This window comes from Muntiacus reevesi, chromosome 22, assembly GCF_963930625.1.
Source record: "Muntiacus reevesi chromosome 22, mMunRee1.1, whole genome shotgun sequence".
Taxonomy (NCBI): Eukaryota; Metazoa; Chordata; class Mammalia; order Artiodactyla; family Cervidae; genus Muntiacus; species Muntiacus reevesi.
Window position 1 is genome coordinate 15,221,724 of NC_089270.1, and position 9,288 is coordinate 15,231,011.

Below are 9,288 nucleotides of genomic sequence, written 5' to 3' on the forward strand. Positions count from 1 at the left end.
ACAGAAATATAGACCAAAGGAACAAGATAGAAAGCCCAGAAATAAAGGCATCCATGCCCCTCTAGGTACCTTGTTTTTGACAAAGGAGGCAAGAATATGCAATGGGACAAAGACAGCCTCTTCAATAAATGGTGCTGGGACAGCTACATGTAAAAAAATGAAATTAGAGCACTTCCTAACACCGTACACAAAGATAAACTCAAAATGGATTAAAGACCTAAATGTAAGACCAGAAATTATAAAACTCTTAGAGGAAAATAGGTAGAACACTCGATGACATAAATCAAAGCAAGATCCTCTATGACTCATCTCCTAGAGTAATGGAAATAAAACCAGAAGTAAACAAGTGGAACCTGATTAAACTTAAAAGCTTTTGCACAGCAAAGGAAACTATAAGTAAGGAGAAAAGACAACCGTTAGAATGGGAGAAAATAATAGCAAATGAAAAAGCAGACAAAGGATTAATTTCCAAAATATCCAAGCAGCTCATATAACTCAATGCTAGAAAAAGAACAACCCAATCAAAAAGTGGGAAAAAGACTTAAACAGACATTTCTTAAAGAAGACATATAGATGGCTAACAAATATATGAAAAGATCCTCAATATCACTCATTATTAGAGAAATGCAAATCAAAACTACAGTGAGATATCCCCTCACCCTGGTGAGAATGGCCATCATCAAAAAGTCTACAAACAATGAATGCGGGAGAGGGTGTGGAGAAAAGGGAACACTCTTGCACTGTTGGTGGGAATATAAATTGATACAACCACTATGGAAGATGCTATGGAGATTCCTTAAAAAACTAGGAATAAAACCACCATATGAAACAGCAATCCCACTCCTAGGCATATATCCTGAGGAAACCAAAACTGGAAAAGACACAAGTATCCCATTGTTCATTGCAGCACTATTTACAGTAGCTAGAACATGGAGGCAACCTAGATGTCCATCGACAGATGAAGGGATAAAGAAGTTGTGGTACGTATACACAGTGGAATATTATTCAGTCATTAAAAGGAACACATTCGAGTCAGTTCTGATGAGGTGGATGAACCTAGAACCTGTTATACAGAATGAAGTGAGTCAGAAAGAGAAAGATAGATATCGTATTCTAACACACATATATGGAATCTAAAAAAGTGGCACTGAAGAATTTATTTACAGGACAACAGTGGGGAAACAGACATAGAGAAGAGGGAGGAGAGGGTGAGATATATGGAAAGAGTAACATAGAAACTTACATTGCCACATGTGAAATAGATGGCCAATGGGGAATTTGCTGTATGGCTCAGGAAACTCAAATAGGGACTCTGTTATCAACCTAGAGGGGTGGGATGCAACCTAGAGGGAGATGGGAGGGAGGTTCAAAAGGGAGGGGTATATGTATTTTGGCTGATTCATGTTGAGGTTTGATAGAAAACAACAAAATTCTGTAAAGCAATTATCCTTCAATAAAATGATAAATTAAAAAAAGAGAAAAAAGTGTATACTTTATTTCTGACTTCTCATGGTTAATTCATTTATTTTTTAAAAAGTATTTATTTATTTGACTGCATTGGGTCTTAATTGTGGCATGTGGGATCTAGTTTCCCGACCAGGGGTCAAACCCATGCCCCCCTGCATTGCGAGTACAGATTCTTAGGCTCTGGATCACCCTTAATTCAATTATCTTAATTCAAATATATATTTAATATATTTTAAAATATTTTGAATAATTTATCTATGGAAATTTTTCATCACATTGATAATGAATGTTTAACATTTATATTTTTATAAATTTTCATTTTTATTTGATGTCTAATAAATCTATAAACTTTTATATTTTAAAGGTATTAAATGTTTAGTTTTGCCAATTTTTAACCTTTAAAAGAAAATGATAGCATTTATACTGGTGTTTTAGCAATACTGGAAATGAAGAGTGAATTATCAGTAGTATTTTCACTTTACTCTAGAAACTACTAATTCATAACAATGAGAGCATAGATTTACTTGGGACTCACAGTGCAGTAAAAGTATTTTAAAGAAAGCTGAAACTATGTAGAACACATTTTCAGCCTTTTCCGGGTTTGAGAGTTGTATATGGTGTCCTTCCAAGCTCTCATTGTTCATAGTGAGCAGACTGTGGTCTGTCGGAATGGTAAAATACCAGAACTGGAAGTAGAATCGAGGGCATCGTCCTGACCTATTGAAGCTCAGATAAAAGCAGAGGGTAACTGGGTCTGATTTCAACAGTCAAGCTCTCCCTCTTGAACTTTTACAGTGGAAGTTGACATCTGGGATTTTCCCCCCGCCCTCAATGCTTTATTGAATCCATCCAAATCTTAACTGTTGGGCAGCATTGGTTTCTTGGGTGTATGTCTAGGCCAGTCACACAGGACCCGTGCTCAGAAGGGCCCCTTGCCTGGTTTAATGCTCTGCTGTTGCCCTCTTGGAATTCTTTGTTTTGAGCCCTGCATTTTCATTTTGCACTGAGCCTTGCAAATTACATAACCAGTTCTGTTGCAGTGATTTGCTTCTATTTTCAAAGGAAGAATGATATAGTTACTCTCCAATGTATGTCTAATATATGACTAATTTCTTTTATATAAACCCGAAGATAGTGTGTATTCTATTTAGGTACTAAGGCAAAATGTCCCCAGTCAGAGTTGAAGCAAAACGAATGCCTGAAATACTAAACTGAATTCCCTCTCCTCATTAACACATCTTTTCTTCTGTGCTCCTTCCTGGACTTCCATCAGGTATTCTCCCTGATGTCTCATCATGAAAAATGCAACAAGCATCTATATTTTTCATTTAGAGACATACCTATCAAGACATACTTGCTTTCTCTTCCAGTACCATACAGATTTAGGCTGTGCCATTGAAAAGTAGCCTCTGGTGATCCATAGTAATTTCTCTGGAGTTTTTTCTTCATGGTTTTAACCACTCTGGGAAAGGGGTCTGTCACGGAGAAAGTGCTTGGGGAGAGCACACCTGCTTTAGGACTTCCTAATCATCACGACAGTGACCCATTTTATTCTGTCTACCAGCGATGCCCTCAACACCAAGGACAAAAGAGAAAGGAAGGATGTGAAAGAGAAAGTATCCTATTTTTTCATGCATTCATTCCCAAGACTCAGCCTTTTAACCTGAAACATCCATTCTACTTCTTAAAACGTCTTCAGGTGAACAAATCCTTGCATTCATTTCCAAACCCTGCATCCTTGATCAGGTGTGGGCTTTGCCCTTTATTCTTAGCCTTAAGATGATACCCACATGGACTCTGTAACTTTTGTAGCTTAGGAAGTAAGTCTAAAGATTTTTGTTACCTCTTGAAATAGTGAAATTAAACAACATCATCAACAACTTTCACTTCTAAAGGACAAAATTTGCAGGCTTGTCTCTGTAACCATGAAGTTGCCATGTCAGCAAAAGCCCTTTGTTCACCACAGGAAGCAATCTGGTCATAACAACTTCCTTTCCAACAGCTCAATACAACTATTGTTTTTGAAGCTTATCAGATAGACCCACTACCAAAAATTTCCATTGACAACAGAATAGAAATGATTTTTAAAATATATATAATCAAGAAACTAGAGTTCTCTCAAAGTGGCTACAATTTTATTTTATACTTTCTTTGTTTATTAAATTAGCTTGCACTGTTCACTGATTTTGGTTATGGGTTTGAAAGTAGAGAATGTGAGTAGGTGACACTGATTCACTGAATTAGAGCTATATTTGTGACTTGAAGCAACTTACAAGAGAGAGATAAAGGACGATTTAGAAGTTATTTGTGGCTTTCTGTCCTGCAGCATTTTTAATGAGAATAGTTGGTAGGCAGTTAACTATGATGCAGTCTATAATGTCAGTCTTGTCTGCAGAGTCAGGACTTTTTCTACACCCCCCCCCCATTTTTTTTAAACCATAAACCATTGAAGTGCCCTCCTTTTTTGAGGAATTGAAGAGGGGATCTTTATGAAGATATTAAAACCTTCATACACATTCTCCTTTGAGTTTGCTCCTAACATTGCAACATAATGATCAGTGCCCTCATATTTTTAATTTGAAGGATTTTTATCCTTTCCTGCTCCCCTACTTCATATTAGAATTTTTTTTTTTTCCTGCTCAGCGATTATATTAGTAAGCCCCAAAAAGACAATGTATGACCTCTTGGGTTATTTAAGAATAATGACTTAATCTCTTGTGGAAAAAACCTTTCTCAGGCATTCTTTTGGGGGAGATAACCTCCTTATTGGAATTCTTCAGTCCCTCCCACATTCCTCATTCCGTTCCCTCCCCATTGGCAACACTGAACTGGCAAAGAGACAAATGGCTATTTTTTTTTCCCCTCCCTCTTTGCTTTTTTTCAGTTTTAGTTTAAATAGCATTTCTACCCTTTAAACTTCCTCATTGCTGGTTCAAGGGTTTCCTTCGCTGGAATGACCGTGTCTTCTGGTGTTTTCTGGTCTTTCCCTTCTTCACTCAGTGACTCACTCCATCTCTTTAGATCCCATCTTGAAACATTCCCGGGCTTGTCTTCTTTGGACTGAGCCTGACTCCCACACAGCCTAATCCCCTTTACGCTCCCCTTAAGGTTCCTGCCAAGGTTGCAAGCATGCTTTATTGTATCTTTTCTGCATTCAAATTTTACTTCTTCCCTTTTTAAGACTTTAACAAATTCAACTTTTTCTTTAAAAAAGTTACCCAGTCCATTTCCATTCTATTTTCTCCCCTCAGATTAGAAATGAAGATGTACAGAAAACTGGGCAGCTAGTGTTTACTGTAGAGAATTAAAGGGCTTCAGGGCTTCTATTTTTCTTGGAGACCTCAGAGTTTGGTGTCTCCTGGGACGTGGTGGAGAGCCTGCGACCATGCATCACTCTGCCTCATGGGGAGTTTGTCCCCAGGAAGCCAAAGAGGACTTTTAGATGTGTGTAAAAAGAGGGAGCAGATTCCCAGAGGAAGTTGCCAAATATAGATATGAGAATGGAAGAAGAAAAAAATAGCTAAGAAATTAGTTTAGTGAAGTTATGGTTTGTTTGCAACAGATGTAAAAGTTACGAGTTTGATCTTTGACATCCTTACAGCTTCATGCCTGCTGCTGTCTTCCTTTTCTTTTTTTTTAAAAAAAAATTTTTTTATTTTGTGTTGGGGTATACCTGATTAACAGCATTGTGATAGTTTTAGGTGAATAGTGAAGGGACTCAGCAGTACATATACACATGTATCCTTTCTCCCCCAGACTCCCCTCCCGTCCAGGCTGCCACACAACGTTGAGCAGAATTCCCGGAGCTGCACAGGAGGTCCTTGATGCCTGCTGTCCTCTTTGTGCATGTTCTTCATCTGGGCTTCATCCAGGTCCCCTGCCCGGTCACACTCGCCCGCCGCACACCCCCTCCCTGCCAATGGAGGATGTGGTGTGAGATAGAGCACCACATTCCTGTGTGCTTCCTCTGCATCGTGGTTTCCCGGGATTGAAACAGCAGAAGCAAACCTGCCCCTCCCTGGGTCCCTCCATAAGCCCTTTCCCGCCGCCTGTGCCTCTGGTCACGGACCGCAGGGCGCAGCAGAGTGCTCAGGCTAGGGGGACAGGTGGCGCCATCGGGTTCGCAGGCTCATCTGGGGCTGATGGCGGGGCCAGGTGCTCACCATGCGCTCACGCTGGCGGCAGGCGATGCCGGGCTGTCCATCTCTCTTCTAACAGATAGCTTGAACACCAGATGGAAAACATCCAAGTGACACTGTTAGGTTTTGGCCTCAGAAGCAAAACAGGCGGCGTCTGTAGAGTTCTCTTGTGAGTATTCTGAAAGATAAAACTTGGCTGGCATGACAGGGACATCTTGTCCTGTCTCACGTGTATCTTAGAAATGTTGGGAGCTGGAACCTGAGCCTGGGTCTGCTTGACTGGTCAGTGACCCCTATGGTCTTACAGGCAGTTCAGTCCTTCATTTCACAGATGAAGATGCTTGGGGCTCAGGGAGGCTGAACTTATCGAAGGTCCACAGCCTGTCAGTGACAGAGCCAGAGCTAAAGCTCAGGTCTGCAGCTCTCTGGTGCTGCCCTTCAGGTCTTAGGCTTGCAGCTGCTGGCTGGCCCAGGATGCCAAGAGACAAAGACCGATGGCATGTCTTAAACTGGACTTCCTAATGTTATTTTCCAGAACATTATAAATAATCCTTCTCTGAAGGTGAAAGTGTTAGTAGCTCAGTCGTGTCTGACTCTTTCTGACCCCATGGACTGTAGCCCACCAGGCTTCTCCATCCATGGGATTCACCAGGCAAGGATACTGAGTGAGTAGCCATTCCCTTCTCCAGGGGATCTTCCCAACCCAGGGAATGAACTCTGGTCTCCCGCATTGCAGGCAGATTCTTTAACCATCTGAGCCACCAAGTACTTCTCTATCTTTCCATATTTTGAATAAAAATATAATGTGTACTCATTATGGAGAATAAAAAATTTAGAAACAAAGGGAGAAGAAACTAATGATATTTTATAATCTTATTACCCAGAGATGATCACTATTAACATTTCATTGATTTCTTTCTCATCTTTTCCTTGTGTTGATGTGTGTGTAGGTGTGTGTGTGTGTGCTTGCTCTTGTGCAGTCACAAACCTGTGGTTTGTATCAGCTGGTATCCTTTAGTTGCAAATAACAAACTGACCTACTTTCAAATTTAAAGGAAGGAAAGGAATTTCTTGGCAGGCTACAAAATCAAAGAAACACCCAGGCCTTGGGAAAAAAGTACCCAGGGAAGCCCAGCTCCTTGTATCGGAAGAGAGAATAAATACTGGATAGGCCAAAATAACATTGGATATAGAGGTCCTAGTTTTGAAATTTATAGTCACATCTTGGATGAATACATGAATGACTTTAAATTTCTTTGTAGCTGAAGTCAGTCTGCTACTGGTTCAGAATAATTCTCTTCCAGGTCATCACAGCATTCAAATTTCAGCCTCCCATTCAGTATTTCTCCTTCCTCTCACCTTCATCCGCCCAGGCAATGGCCTCTGGGAATAGAGGAAGCTCATGGTACTGTCCTGCTGGTAGGGGATGGGTATCCAGTCCTTGTGCTACCCTCCAGTCCTTTCGGGCTGCGTCCTGCCTTCTGTAAATGCTGTCCGTGGGTCCCTGGCCCCGTTGATGTGCTGAGGATGCGGCACGTTCTTTATGTTCTGGGCATGGGCAGTGCAGTGCAGAGCAATTGCTGCTGGGAGTTTTAGCATCTTCCCTGCTGCTGCTGAAAACCGCCTGCCCCAAGCTCTAGTATGGGGCCTCCTTATCCTCTGAGGTCGTCAGTCCCCACTCCCCACCTGCCTGCAAGCTAGCTGTCTCATTATTCCCAGCTCCCTTCCATTTTCCTTGTGCAGAATCACGGAGGTTATGCAGGCTGGCCACTCTCTCCCTCTCTAGTCCTGACCTGCTGCCTTTCATACCCCTCTGCAGCCATCTTAGGTTGTCAGTGGCTCTTCTGAAAGCGGCTCCTTCCTGATTCCATGGAGGAAGTAGAACAAACGTACCTGCTTTTCTCAGATCTTGAAACCTATTTGGAGCTCAAGCCTCCATCTTAAATTCCTGCCCAGGAAGGGGGACAGTCCTCTCAGTGACTGCGGGAGTCCTGCAGCTGTAGCTGGACATCACGAAGCTGACCCCTTTCACCCTATCCAGTCTCCCGTACCTGAGCCAGGCACCCTCATGCATGGACATCTTCCTCTTCTTGCTTCGTCTCCAGCATCCTTGCTGGGTCTTCCTTCTATGCAGATAGATGTTCATATAACCACACTCAGGGTCACCGTGACTTTCCCTATCCTGGTATGAATGCCTATCCTGCTTGTCTCCACCTAATGACTTTAGGACTTAATTGTTTTGGGGAAAAAAAGAGAAAAGAAAGTGGAAAGGAAGAGCTCTCTCTAGATTTCTATGGTTTTCTTTTCTTTCTTTGTTTTAAATTGTGTTGGCCAAAATGTTCATTCGAATTCTTCCATACCATCTTATGAAAAACCTGAACAAATATTTACTAAATAGTTATTTATATCCTCATATAAATATTTTCGATTAGGATAATATGCAATGTTGAAATAAGTTAAGCAAGCGAGGTTTTGTCTACAACTAAAAGAAGAAAACTGAAGTTGAATTTTAGCAAGGTTGAGTTTTTATTTTAAGAAGATGGTATGTAAAGTACAACTCAGGAGAGTTTTAAAATTAAATAGAGAAAGCTATTTCCTAAAATCTGAAACCTCAGGATGAATGGATGTAATATTGCCTGGGCTGTGTGACTGCAGTACATTAGTTACTCATGACAGATTGTTCTCTAATACACATCTGTTTCCATCTAGAAAAACAAACAAAAAAGCCCTTTCTTACCCTTGGCTCCACTTCTTTGAATTATGTCAAGTAAAATTAAACACTGAAAACCAAAAACTGTCCAAAGAAAGCATGGATTTATGTAAGCCTATTTACTCTTATAGGTATTATTATAAAAGACTGCCTGCTGAGGGTTTTTAGTGTAGATTATCCTCTTCTATCTATCACTAAATTCTTTAGTAGATAGATTCTGTTATTGCTTCAATTTTGCCTTATATTAGACTGTCTTTTTCTAGTTTTCCTACATCAGTTTTTCAGTTGACTAGAACCTCACAGTTGTCAATATCTGGGGACATAGAGAAATAAAATGTCCTCATTACATTTTTTCCTTATGATATTGCTGTAGATATACTATGAACCTCCTCTAGGATTTTCCTTTGGGAATTTCCTCTGGGCTTCCCTGGTGGCTTAGACAGTAAAGAATCTGTCCGCAGTGCAGGAGTCCTGGGTTTGATACCTGGGTTGGGAAGATCCCCTGGAGAAGGGAATAGCTACTACTCCAGTATTCTTACCTGGAGAATTCCATGGACAGAGAAGCCTGGGGAGCTATAGTCCATGGGGTTGCAAAGAGTTGGACATGATTGAGTGACTAACACTTTCACTTTCAGTTTCGCTATGAATTTTCTCTGGGATACATCCTATAATTCTCTTGGATCTATTTAATCCTTAAGAGTACAATGGCCATAGACTTGATAGAAATTTTGTGGGATTATTTGCATCACAGTTGATACCATGCTTTGAAGTATCCTTCAGTACTTTCTTATAGTAGACAAGCAAACGTTTCAAAATTTCAACCCTGGAAATTTGGTGGATCAGATTGTTTTAACTCAGCTTGTTTTGATTATTCCCTTTCAGAATTGGCTAACTACTAAAGTAGATTAAGGAGTTTATGAAGACATAGCTATCTCATAGCACAAAGAGTTCAGTTCAGTTCAGTTGCTCAGT